This window comes from Pinus tabuliformis, chromosome 8 (assembly GCF_031772625.1).
Source record: "Pinus tabuliformis cultivar Carrire ecotype Pingquan chromosome 8, CPIR1, whole genome shotgun sequence".
Taxonomy (NCBI): Eukaryota; Viridiplantae; Streptophyta; class Pinopsida; order Pinales; family Pinaceae; genus Pinus; species Pinus tabuliformis.
In genome coordinates this window covers 301,969,813-301,984,468 of record NC_142294.1, presented here as the reverse complement: position 1 = coordinate 301,984,468, position 14,656 = coordinate 301,969,813, and the positions used below count along the sequence as shown (strand labels likewise).

Genomic DNA, 14,656 nt, shown 5'->3' with positions numbered 1-14,656 from the left:
GGGCTGTTGCTCTGGTGGTCTCATCGTCATTAACAATGAGCAACTCAAATGGACTTCATTCCCCTAGTGCTTCTCTCCCTAGCAGTAAAAGAACTCGTCGCCCAAGGGGTCCAAATGAGGGTCGATGCAATGTTGGGTGATTTCTCTCAGACCTCATAGTTTTTTTTTCTTTTGCGACTAATTCAGTATTTTCCCTTATATAATATGATTTTTTTTAATTGTATTATATTGCTAGAGTCTTACTCGAGAATCTATAGCTATAAAGTTTTTTTAGCATAAACTCGTCTAATCCCTGGGAGACAATTTACTATGATAAAAATACTACTATGACTAAAATCAATTGTAAAGTTACATGACCCTATCCCCTTTATATATATATATATATCTATATATATAAATTATACTTTATTAAAATGAAAAATAGTTTTAATTAATCTTCTATATTTAAAATTATAATTATATTTCCATATAGAGAGTTTTGTATGACAATTTAGTGAAAAAATTGTATAAAACGTATAGGGAAATATACACCATCACAAACAATATATCGAAGAGACAATGTATGGAAAACATTAGAGAAAGTACTCTCTTTTTATTTATAAAAAGGTATTGCATTTTTTCCGTATTGAAAAAAAAAATTATTTCAATAGAATCTGAATATGTACCTACAGATGTAGAATATGCAACGTTGTTCCTATCTACGCACCAACAGCGAAACTGAGATTTATTGAATAAAAATGCAGTCTTTTGAATGCAATTGCTTGTCTGCATGTACATTTTAAAATCCATGACATTATTATCACTATTTGTGTACCTAACTACTGATGTGGATTTCAATGTAGAATCACTTTGATATTTTGTTACATATAATGTATATTATAATCACTTGGTTGTTTTGTTCCCTATAATGTGTATTTTGCTTAGGCTATTGCAGTCCATTTTAGTCCACAAAATTACATTAATACTGTAGTATCCAATATCGATGTTCCAACAAACTTTTGATTTTTCCCTTTTACAGGTTAATTAGATTACCAAAATTACATCACATAAATCTGCATTAAAACTGTATTAACAAACTGTTATATCTTTTGAAACTCTGACCCTACAGTCAACCCTTGATTCCAGATACCCTGTTTCAACATTACTGTCTATCACACCACACTATATCTACTCTAGATATTCAAATAAAATATGCTACCATATTACATTTTTATCACACGACATGATATCTACTCTAAACGTTCAAATAATAGACAGATACTATGCTTAGTCCAGTTCTCCCATATCACACCACATTACATCAATATAAACCATGAAAACTAGCAATAGCTGCTACACCAAAAGAAGACCATCCTCCAGCTTTATTCACAACCGAAAATGTGTAGAGCATGCTATGTTGAGGATGATTGAGGCAATTTTCTCTCATCTGACAGCGCCCTCACAAACCTGCCAAATTGTTTTTCTAGTACCACGCTTCAAATCAGATTAACGTCAATATTGTTGGAAGAATCACCGCACCTCTATAGAATCCGTAATTTCCACCCTGGGGATCCTAGTTACTAGCTTGTAATGTTTACCAACACCTGCGGGTTTTGGTGTAACGGCAAACCTCCACATGGTATCAGAGCCCACAGGTTGCTAGATAAAAGGCGCACCAGTACTTTATTTTGCAAGTATTACAGCTTGGAGATCGAAGATTGACAGAAAAATGGAGTTTCCCAAAGCATCGATCCTAACACCGTACAACTATCATGAATGGAAGGACCAAATGGCTCGATACCTTCATCATAAAGGGTTGTACAGGATTACCATGGCTACAGAAGTGGAACCCACTTCAGCCATAAAGAAATCCAAGTACCTCAACCGTATGGATGAGGCCCACGGATCCATATGCATGTGCATCTCTCCAGAGTTGTAGTTTCATCTATCTGCCTGCAATACTCCCAATGAGATTTGGAAAAAGGTTGAAGAGCTCTATGGGAAACAGGATGAGATGAAAGGACATCTGCTTGAAGTGGAGCTGCTATCATTGGATCCACGGAACTATGACAGAATTCAAGATTTCTTCACCAAATATAATGATTTATTGCTGCAACTCAAGGGTTGTGGAATTGACAAATCCAAGGAGGAGAGTCGCCAAGTTCTCTCTATTATGTCAAAGCTCGGACCGGAATACTCCGTCTTTGTGTCTACATTTCATTCAGTAAGGCTCGCAACAGGTAAATCCTACACTATGCCTTCTCTCAAAGAATTTATGGAGTCTCTCATTTTTGAGCAAGATAAACTCATTGGCATGGGGAAAATCAAACCTCCAAAAGCATATGCACTTGCTGTGCATGATGGCAGCCACAATAAAAATCATAGATCTGATTCAAATCATAAAAATCAGTAGCAAAAACACAAAGGAAAAGCACATTCCCATCCAAAGAAGGAAGGGTACACCAAGCCCTTCAATGACTCTTCCGGCTCGAGAAATGAGAAAGGGAAGAAAGGAAACAGATCCACCTACTGTCAAAGAGGATTCCATCCAGAATCCTCTTGCATGAAGAAACAAATTGACCAAATGGCAGAAATCCTTCAGAAGCACAACCTTGGGGACCACATCCCTCAGGGAGCCAAGAAGAAAACTGAGGATCCGCCACACGGGAAAGGTAACAATTTTCATGTTTTAGTTGCAATTAATTCTTCTCCTGATGCATGGATTATAGATTCTGGTGCATCACATCATATGGCTGCTGCAAAGGAAGTCTATTCCTCTTTGGATGCATGCAAAGGACCTCCCATCCTCATGGGAGATGACTCACCTATTGAGGTCACCGGAAAAGGTAGAGTGGAACTTTTACATGGAAGCTTTGAAGATTTGCTTCATGTTCCAAAACTTTTGGTAAACCTGCTTTCAGTTTATCAGATCACTCATTTTGGCACCGGAAAGAGAGTGGAATTCACTCCAGATGCAGTGAACATATATGATCTACATAGCAATGCCAAAATTGCAACTGGTGAGGTAAACAATGGAGCCAAACTATATACATTTTCTGAATTTATTGAATCTAAATCCTCCTTATTGCTTACACATGCTGATGATAGTAGTAGGCTTTGGCACGAGAGGTTTGATCACTTAAATTACAGGTATATGCAGCAGCTAAGCAAGAATGAGATGGTGGAAGGCTTGCCAAATATCAATTTCTCCAAAGGAGTTTGTGAAGGGTGTGTTCTTGGCAAACATCCCAGAGAAACGTTTGACACCGGCAAGACTCACAGAGCATCCTCTCCTCTAGATCTGATCCATAGTGATCTCATGGGGCCTTTTCCTCATCCTTCCATCAACAAAGCAAGGTATGTGCTTACATTTATTGATGATTTCTCACGGTATACTTGGGTGTATCTTCTCAGGAACAAATCTGAAGTTTTTTAGCACTTTGAAGATTTCAAAGCACTAGCTGAGACACAGTCAGAGAGAAAGATCAAAGCCCTCCGTACAGATAATGGGGGGGAATATGTTAACATAGCACTTCAGAACCTTTGCCTTCAGTCCGACATACAGTTGCAGTATACAGTTCCATACACTCCGCAGCAGAACGGAGTTGCTGAGAGAAAGAATCGATCTCTCAAAGAGATGGCTTCCTGCATGTTGCATGCCAAGTCACTGCCTCATAAGCTTTGGGCCGAAGCACTTAATTGTGCTAACTACATCCAGAACAGATCTCCTCATAGGTCTGTCAAGGACCAGACCCCCTTTGAGGCTTGGAGCGGCACTAAACCAGAGGTCACTCACCTCCGTGTTTTCGGCTCTCGAGCATGGGCCCGGATCCCCTCTGAAAAGAGGAAAGCTCTTGATCCACAGAGCATTGAGTGCATATTTGTTGGATACCCTGATGGTGTGAAGGGATATCGACTCCTGATTCCCTCTATGGACAAGCTCATCGTTGAGCGAAGTGTCAAATTTGAGGAAAGTCTCTCACATGCACCTCAAGCGCCGTATGCAGACACTTTTTATCTACCTCATGTCCGAGATGATGACTCAGTGCATTCATATGCCGATACAGATCATGCAGATGCCGAGGAAGAGCATGCAGATGCAAAGACAGAGTCTTCAGATACAAATCTAGTGCATGCAAATGATGATCCACATCCAAGCCCAGATCGGGCTTCCAACAGTGAATCATATTCCCCTGTCATAAATCAGAGAACAAGGAGCTTACGTGAGATATATGCACAAGACCAACCAGCTACTAGAAATGGTCTTGTGGGGGATAATTCTGATCTACAGAGGACTAGCTCAGAGTTTATTGAGCCTCCTCTTGTCCTCACTGCCACTGAACCATCGCCCTCCTGGCATTGTCATTTGGTTCAGTCTTCTGATCCACAGTCTTATGCTGAGGCTGCTGGGCATCCATCTTGGGAGTCCGCCATGGAGGAGGAGTATAACTCCCTCCTCGAGAACCAGACTTGGGATCTGGTCCCCCTTCCTTCAGGAAGGAAACTTGTCCGATGCAAATGGGTCTACAAGACCAAGAGTGCTGCAGATGGGCAAATCACCAGACGGAAAGCAAGGCTAGTAGCCAAAGGCTTCCAACAAGTGCATGGCATTGATTATGACGAGACCTTTGCTCCAGTAGCAAAGATGGATTCCATACGCCTTACACTTGCCATTGCGGCTGCCCAGCAGTGGGAAGTACATCAGATGGATGTGAAGAATGCCTTTCTTCACGGAGACCTATCTGAGGAGATCTACATGGAGCAGCCACATGGTTTCATTCAGGATTCATCTTTGGTCTGTAGACTGAAGAAATCTCTCTACGGCCTTAAGCAAGCCCCGAGAGCTTGGTACGCGAAGATGGATTCTTTTCTCTTATCACAAAACTTTGAAATATGTAAGTCTGATTCGAATGTTTACATGCTTAGGACACATGATTCCCTTCTTATCTTAGTTTTGTATGTAGATGATCTCCTAATCACTGGCAGCTCGGCTTCAGCCATTGCTACAGTCAAGAGGGCCTTGCATGATAGGTTCTTCATGACGGACATGGGTCCATTACACTTCTTTCTTGGTCTTGAGATCAGCCAGAATGCCACAGGCATCAAACTCTCTCAGGCTAAGTATGCACGGGATCTCCTCGAGAGATTTCGCATGACTGACTGCAAGCCAGCACCGACTCCTTTTCTGTCTGGGGTTCGCCTTGAGGATGGAGGTGACACTCCATTAGTTGACAGCACTCTCTACCGACAGCTAGTGGGGAGCTTATTGTACCTCACCCACTCCAGACCAGATCTCTCATATGCAGTAGGGGCAGTTTCCAGATACATGCAGGAGCCGCATGAGCTACACTGGAATGCTGCCAAGCGCATCCTCCGATATGTGCAGGGCACCATCACCTTCGGGATTCACTATGCAGCAGGCACTTCATTGAATCTCCTTGGCTTCACAGATTCTGATTGGGCGGGAGACAACATTGATCGCAAGTCCACCTCCGGATATTCACTCAGTCTAGGATCTGGCCCTATTTGTTGGTCGAGCAAGAAGCGGGCTGCTATTGCTCTCTCTTCAGCTGAGGCTGAGTACCGAGGAGTAGTCAACATCACCATTCAGGCTCTGTGGCTACAACACTTCCTCACTGAGTTGGGCGTCCAGTTCCACCAGCCCATTGTCATCTGGTGTGACAACCAGAGCACTCTCAAATTTTGCAGGGATCCAGTACAGCGGCAGCGGACGAAGCACATAGAGATCCATATGCACTACATCAGAGACTTAGTACATGATCGGGTCATTGATTTGCAGTTCTGTCCTTCAGCAGAACAGACTGCAGACATCTTCACCAAGATATTCACTGAGCAAAAGTTTCGCTCTTTGCGTGATCGTCTTGGAGTGAAGGACACGATTGCTTAGCAACTGTATTTTTCTTCCTCTTCTCTTTTGATTACATTGTATTTTGAGGGGGGGTTTTTCCCACGAGGTTTTCCCTCTTTCCTCAATTTTAGTACAAGTTGCACTGTATTTTGGGTGACCTTTGGCCTTAGTTGCCAGGGCCCATTTTCTATTTTTCCCCATAGTGGTGTTCAGGGGGGGTATCAGAGCTTGGACCCAGGTTCGATTCCCCCAAGTTGCGTTTGAGGGGGGCTGTTGGAAGAATCACCGCACCTCTATAGAATCCGTAATTTCCACCCTGGGTATCCTAGTTACTGGCTTGTAATGTTTACCAACACCTGCGGGTTTTGGTGTAACGGCAAACCTCCACAAATATTAAATATATTCTAAACTATCAGCCATTTTCTCTAACACTCTGGCTGGCTTTTCTGATTGAATGTAATCATTATTTTTACCCCGTCAATGCATCCCTGTCCATGCCTTCATCTAGCAGTGACTCAAAAACGCCGGTTTCTATATTCATTCTTGAAACTGGACCATCCAAAAGCTCTTTGCCTATATGTACAAGGTCATACAGATTCTTCTCCATTGACAGATCCGTTGAGATTACATCTCCTGAAAGCTTGGCCTGAGCCCAGTTATCCAATTTGTTAGAGCTATTCAGTATGGACAGAACAGAAAAAATACAGAAGCGTAGTCTAATATGTAAATAGACATTCTAGTAAAATATTTTTATGAGTAGGAAAAGACCTGGACTCTTAGATAGTACTGTGTTGATTTAAAGGCTTGAAACAGGACATGGGCATGAATGTCCACCATATCTACACTTGACTCTCTAAACATGTCAATTATGCGTGTTTTACCATCGTTATATAACCATCCAAGTAGTCCCCATTTTGCAGCCTCAACAACAGTGTAACTAGTTGTTTTCTGTCCAGTTCCTAGAGAAAGCACAAGAAACTTTCTAGTGTCCTATTTAAAACACACAGCTTGATCAGTTAAGCTTATTTTTATGTGGATTATAGATTTTGGAAATATTCCTCAGCTTATTTTCCTGAATGTTTTTGCTTCTTTTCTCTCTCTTCTTTTCTTTTTGGTTTTTTAACTTATGGAAGCACAGGAAACTAGGAGTATTATCCCACATTTAGTGTGGTAAATGAGGTAAACTATCAGTAGCACTAATTACGAGGCGTAACCTCAAGGTAATTCAAGAGGGTTGTGGTTGGTAAACGGATAAAACATGGCTTCTGATTACTTGGATGGGGCACAAAGAAATCCAGGCACAAGGGAACCGGCAACAAAAACTAACGATAATATTAAAGAATTTCAGGCTTGATATAAACCACTTTAGCTAATCCTTGGGCTGGAAATATCCGGAAATATTCTGGAATCCGAGCTAGAAATAAATAATATCAGGCTTGATATAAACCACCACTTCAAGCTAATCCTTGGGCTAGAAATATTTGGAAATATTCCTGAATCTGAGCTAGAAATATTTGGAAATATTCTTGAATCTGGAAAAACTTAGAAATATTGCTGAATCTAAGCTAGAAATATTTGGAAATATGGAAATATTCCTGAATCTGACCTAGAAATATTTGGAAATATTCTTGAATTTGGAAAACCTTAATGAAATTAAATAATTCACTTTGTTTTTGTTCATCAAATTCTAATATATTCCCAAAATTTGTAATTCAACTAAATTTACCTAATCAAGTACTTCCTTAAGAAACCAATCACCAATATTTCAATGAATTCTGAGCTGGATTAATCCAACTTATAAAGATATGTATCTATTTATAACTCACCTGAGTTTTGGTGGCTGGGAATAGAAAATTTTGATTTTATATAAGAAATTGTTTTGTCACTTGGTTTATCGCAAGTAATGTCTGCAGCAAAATTTTAGAGAAGACTGCATTACACAATGTTTGGTACGAAAGGTACTACCAGCCTACAAAAATGTCAGCATGTGACCAATTAACAAATAGCGAAGAAAAATATATAGAAGGAACCTTACTGAATTGTTAGCTGCAACTCCCCCATCTACGAGATTGAAACTTCGGATAAGTCCAGTGGAATTTTTTGTCTCGAAGTAGTGAGCGGGAAGATATGTTGGAGCTGCTGACGTTCCAACGCAAACATCGTACAACTCTTTTTGTTTGTCCTGAAAGAGATTTAGTATAACAGATTGATGTAACTGAGAATCGAAATCTTATTCCTTTCAAAGAATGCTCCGTAGATTTATATTATCATAAAATCTTGTCTCGAAAGTTGAGAAGATTGCAGGTTCTTCTACTTTGATGTCATATATGGGAATCACCACGTTTGTCAGCGTCTGGTGTAACCGTATATTTGCCAGATATCTTTTCATGAGTTTGTGGAGGTAATCCCCAGAATATTTTGGCCCGGTGATATCCCATGCCAATGTCACTATATCACTGTGAATAACTCATTTTTCAAGTTCACTCACAGATCAGTCTATTTTACTTCATAGCCTATATTTATTTTGATCACAGACCTCAAGATAAGAATATCTTGAAATTTGATTAACATGAGGAATATCAAACATTTCAACTGACTTTGTTTATATTCCTTAAATTTAAAAATATCTCTGAAATCCATGATCAAGTTAAGTTCATCTCATATCAACATAGCTATTGTTTGTTACTGCTAGACTGAGTATCAATAACTCATTTTCAATTCGACTCACAGATCTCAGACTAACTGTTAATAATTCATTTTCAATTCGACTCACAGATCTTAGACTAACTATTAATAATTCATTTTCAATTTTATTCACATATCTCTATTACAGGTTTGGAAAGTATTTTCAAAATTAATTGCAGGTCATATCAATATAGTTGTTGTTATAGGCTAGTTATCGATAATTTATTTTCAATTTCATTCATATATATAAATAGGTAATTTTTATGTTTTATGGCAGATTTTGAGAATATTCACTCGATCTAGGAGTGATTTATGTAGTGATTCATGCATTTTTATTGCACTCTTAGATATTAAGTCATAAGTTTAATTCCCCACCCTTGCCTTTATACAATCTTATTCTTCAACATGACCATAATGTAAGCTCATCAATATCTAACTAAAAAATTCAACCTAACTAAGAAGGAAAAATTAAAATCATATGAGCATAATTGTTGTTTAATTTGTTACCTAAACTATATAAAAAAATAAACTACTAGACTTACATCCTCGGTGGAAAAATACAAGGTAAGTGCTCTAAATAAAAATTAGTAATATCTTTTGCAGCAAATAGTGGACGATTGTTTTCATTGGGAGCAGATAACATGGCAGTCACCAACCCTCCAGTGCTCGTTCCTGCCATCACATCGAAATAATCAAATATACTGTTGAAAACTAATCATCAAGATTGGGTGAATGTAATTAATGTAAATAAATAATAAGAAATATGAACATTCATTGGGAGATGAAGTGAACAGTCTCTCCCTCATATATATAATAAAGTCCAACCTAAAGGAATAAGATGTGAGTTAATTTGTGGAGTTACTACCTGGCCTGACATGGTATCAGAGCCAGCTCCCAAAATTAGTTGTAACTCCCTTCTGCCATTTTCTTGCAGTCTGTCCACTGCCCCCTGTGGAGTCTGTCTACTGCACTCTCTAGACTCTCTGCCATAATTATTGTCTGTGCCATATTCCCTCCTTTCCTTTCTACGCTCTCTGGGCTCTCTACCATAACCATTTTTTGCCATTGTCTGCCATATTCCCTCCTAACAGTTGGCACGCCAGGTAGGGGCATGAACCCACAATCACCTGATTGAAAACCCTTTTGGTCCATCAAATGCAATAGGAAGAACAAATTTCTAACACCGAAAGCCTGAGCTGAGGCATTTTGCACCCGGTGTTCCAATAGTTATCGTTGGAACTAAACTAGATCTTGGGGATGACAAACAATTTTTTGCTGATCACCCTGGCACTGTTCCTATAACAACTGCTCGAGGGGAAGAGTTGAAGAAGCAAATTGGTGCTGTTCCGGATCCTAACCAGCGAACCGAATCAATTTTAATGGTGCAGTGAGCATGGATTGAATACGCTCTCCCAACCAAGCTATCTGGTGCGTCTGCATAGGAGGAAATAGTGTTTGGAGGCTGTGTGATATACGTTGTGGTATACACCCGCATACATCATTCTTATGGTTGCTTATCTATACCGCCATTACCATTGCTTATCTATATGATTGTTTATCTTTAATGCTACCCCACCCATATATTTACATTGAATGCATATATACACATATGATTGTTTATCTTTAATGCTACCCCATCCATATATAATCCATTGAACGCTGGTCTAGTTTAATACAATTCTCGAACGCTACCATCGAAGTCTGTTTGAATAATTTATTGAACACTGCCATCGAAGTCTATTGAAGATTTGCAGCTCAGAACGCTGGTATCATATATGGTTGTGCTTTGAACTGTGGTCGCTGGTATCAATTCTTGCATTTATGTTGCCTTAATACATAGTCTTGTGTATTACATTGAACAGTGGTATTACATTGAACGCTGGTATTACATTGTATTTACACTGCCCCACTTGTGTATGCGTTGAAGTTTTTTTTTCATATAAAAATTGTTGAATGCCATGTGTTGAATAGAGTTTTTTAAAACAAGGTCACGGGTCAAAGCACTGTGGCATGAAGTGTTGAATACGCTGAACATTTTTTATGTATTGGAGCTCTTCCACAAAATGTTTAGGCTAAATTATATTTGGCAGAAGTTTTTCTTTTCTGTTACAGTATGAATTCAATCATATCCATGGTAGAAATAGTTCTCACTGGCAAGGAGAACTATCCTAAATGGTCCAGGATGATAAAACACGCCCTCTTTTCAGTGAGTTGTGGAAAGGAGTGTGCATTGGAGATGGAGACAAAGAACCTGAACATACTAACTCAGACAAAGAGCTTGCCATTTGGGAAAATAAGAACAACAAAACTTATGCATTAATTGCAGCATCTGTAAATGAATAGGTGAGTTGCCATATTTCGCCATTTTCAATTGCTTTCGAAGCCTTTCAAAAGCTGAAAGAACTCTATGAGTCACATTCTGCACTTGAAGTTGTTCAACTCATGATTAAACTCTTCACTCTTGAATTACAAAATGATGTTCCTCTTGCTCTTGCATCCAGAGTAAAATCTATAATGCATGATATCAAATCCACTAAGGTTGAATTGGATATTCCTCTTATCGCTTTTCTCAAGAAACTTTATCCTACTTACTCCACTTATCTTGAGTCATTGCAAGCAAATGGAAATATCAAAGATATTACCTTTGACTATCTTGTGAAAAAAATTGCTGAAAGAGAGAAAGCTTTTGGAAAGAAGACGACCCCTGAATCTTCTAAAGAGGTTGTGTGTCTTGTTCATAAAGAAAAAAAACCTGCTCAAGATTCTTCTAGAGGAAGAGATGGTCGAAGAGGAAGAGGAAGATATTTCAGAGGGTTGATGTTATTCTATTTGCTGCATATATAATGAATATATGTCCATCTAATGCTATTAGAAACAAGACTCCATATGAAATGTGGTATGGGCATGTCCCTTCGGTAAAGCATCTCGGGGTCTTTGGTTCCACCAGTTATGTCTTGATACCAAAGGTACATAGAAACAAACTTGGTGCAAGAAGTCGTAAGTGTATATTCCTAGGGTATTCAAACACCTCCAAAGCATACCGTCTCTATGATGAAGTCAATAAAAAGTTTGTTGTATCTAGAGATGTAATTTTTTTTTAATCATCCAAAACTGACAATGTTGTTGAGCAACAACTTGATCGCTTGGATGGATTCGCAAATGAAAAATCATTTTAAGAATTTGATAATCAGATTCCACATCTTGAAGGGGGGATTCCTATACTAGATCAACATGTGGAATCTTCTTCTGAAGAACTCTCTCCCCGCATGAAACTCCAACAACGGATGATGCTTTAAGTGATGTGTTTGATAGAATTGGGAGACTCAAGCTTGATTCAGTCCCAACTCAATCAATGGAAAAGCCTGGACCATCTGAGAAAGGTCCCCTAAAGTGGCTAACAAAAACATTTGAAAGTGTTCATCCTGATGAGGTTGGAAAGACATAAACTAGAAATTCAAACCGGCAAAATCGAGGTGATGTAGATGATTCTAATTCACCTGCTGATATGGATGTTTCTTATGATTGTGAATTGAACATGTCTACAAATTTTGAACCAACTTCCTTCAAAAAATATGGTTCTAATGATGAATGGAAAGAAGCGATGCAAAAGGAGTATGATGTCCTCATAAAGAATGGCACTTGCAAGCTGGTTGATCCTCTATTAGGAACCAAACCAATTGGCTGCAAGTGGGTCTACAAGAACAAGTATAAAGCTGATGGATCACTTGACAAGCACAAAGCTAAGCTTGTGGCAAAAGGTTTTGCACAGAAGAAAGGGGTCGATTATGAGGATACTTTTTCCCCCACAGCAAAATGGGCTACCATCTCGACACTCTTTGCCCTAGCAGCTCAGAATGGTTGAAAAGTCCATCAAATGGATGTAAAAATTGTTTTCTTGAATGGAGATCTAAAAAAGAATGTTTTTATATCCCAACCTAAAGGATTTGCTGTGAAAGGACGTGAACATAAAGTATGCAAACTTGTGAAGTCCTTGTATGGCCTTAAACAAGCACCGTGAGCTTGGTATGAAAAACTAACTAAGCATCTTTTGAAACTCAATTTCAAACATTATGATCTTGATGATGCAACTTTATTTGTCAAGAAAGTTCGAAAAACAATTTTATATCTTGTGGTATATGTAGATGATCTTTTGATGACAGGGAACAATGAAAGCTAAATTGCATCCATAAAGAAGGAATTGGAGAAAAGTTTTGAAATGACTGATTTGCGCTATGTTCATTACTATCTTGGTATTGAACTAACTCAACATCCAAAGTCCATATGTCTTTATCAAAAGAAGTACATTGGAGATCTGTTGAACAGGATTGGCATGACAGAATGCAATCCTCTTACTACTCCACTGGAACAAAACTTAAAGCTCACATCTATTGAAGGAAAATAATTTGAAGATGCAACGAAGTATAGACAGCTTGTAGGAAGTCTTAACTACCTAACTACTACGAGACCAGACATTTCATTTGTTGTTGGAATCCTCTCTAGGTTTATTTGAAAGCCTTGTGAGGGACATTGGTTTGCTGCAAAAAGAGTTCTAAGGTACTTGAAGGAAACTCAAGACTTTGGGATCAAGTATACACAAGTGGATGACTTCAGTTTGATTGGATACTCTGATTCAGACTTCGATGGAGACAAAGAAACTGGGGTATCTACTTCAGGATATGCTATGAGTCTTGGATCACGACTTGTCTCCTGGAGATAATGCAAACAATCAGTTCCAACAGATTCCACAATAGAAGTAGAATACGTGGCAGCAGCTAAAGAAACAAAAGAAATTGTGTGGCTCAAGAAAATTCTTGAAGATTTGCAGGTAAAACAAGTACAGTGAACTCCACTCATGATTGACAAAACCTCTGCAATAAACTTGGCCAAGAACCCTAAATTCCATGATCGAACAATGTACATCAATACTAGATATCATCTGATTCGACATCATGTTGAGGCCAAAACAATCCATCTCTGTCATTGTTCCACTAATGAGCAAATTGCAGACATCTTCACCAAAGCGCTTGGAAGAGAAAAGCTTGAACAATTAAAAATGATGCTTGGACTCACCAACATCCCTTCAAATTAAGAGGGGGAATGTTGACACCTAATCATCAAGATTGGGTGAATGTAATTAATGTAAATAAATAATAAAAAATATGAATAGTCATAGGGAGATGAAGTGAACAACCTCTCCCTCATGTATATAATAAAGACCAACCTGAATGAATAAGATGTGAGTTAATTTGTGAAGTTATTATTTGGCGTGACATATACAAACGTCTAGACCGTCAAGCTCATGTGAGAAAATGGCCAACACTCAATTTTGCCGAGTTAATGTACAGTATGCTTGGCTATTAATGGTGTAATAAATTAGAATAAACAATACCTGAAGTGTTTCCTCGAGGAATTCAAGGATAATTGCAGGGATAATCCCACGGACCCCTCCTCCATCAATACTCAGAATGGTGATCTTATCTCCAAACGTAATTGCCATGGGTGATGCTAGATGATGATTCAGAAATATGTTTGTCGAGTGAATCAACGAATTAAAATGCGATATGTTTGAGTGCAGAAGAGCACTGGCAGAATTTATAGAGTTTCCACAAGCGATGATGAGCGACAGCTAGGCATGATTCATAATTAGATCGTGTCCGGGTTATCAATCAAAATAAAATAAAAGGAAAAATATGGTGCCGGACAATTCATTTTGATTTGACCTTTTACTTTTAATCTCGCGTGTATGTTTAGGGTACGTTCTTATTTAGCTCGTTCTTTATGAAAAGCAGGCAAAAACAGTTAATTGAAAAGAGCGACTGGTGCTGAGATCTTATTTAATCTCGCGTGTAAGTTTAGGGTATATTTTCATTTATCTAGTTTGTTATGAAAAATCGGCAAAATTAGCAAAACAGTTAATTTAAAAGGTAATAGCTTAATAAGTTTATTTTGATCTTGCAAATTATGGAAATTTTATTAAGGTTTTTATAAAATTTGGTAGGGATTTTTATAAATCGAGACTACAGTAGTTCATTTAGGTGCTTTATAGTTTTTGATGGTGTGAATCTATTTCCACCATTAAAATCATCTAAACAATTCTTCCAACAACCTTTTTCCATAAATAAA

The 14,656-nt window shown here is 38.5% G+C and overlaps 1 pseudogene; it reads right to left on the bottom strand.

Moving 5' to 3' along the window:
- Positions 1 to 1,391: 1,391 nt before the first annotated feature.
- On the bottom strand, positions 1,392 to 14,030 carry LOC149235322 (patatin-like protein 2; annotated as a pseudogene).
- Positions 14,031 to 14,656: the final 626 nt, after the last annotated feature.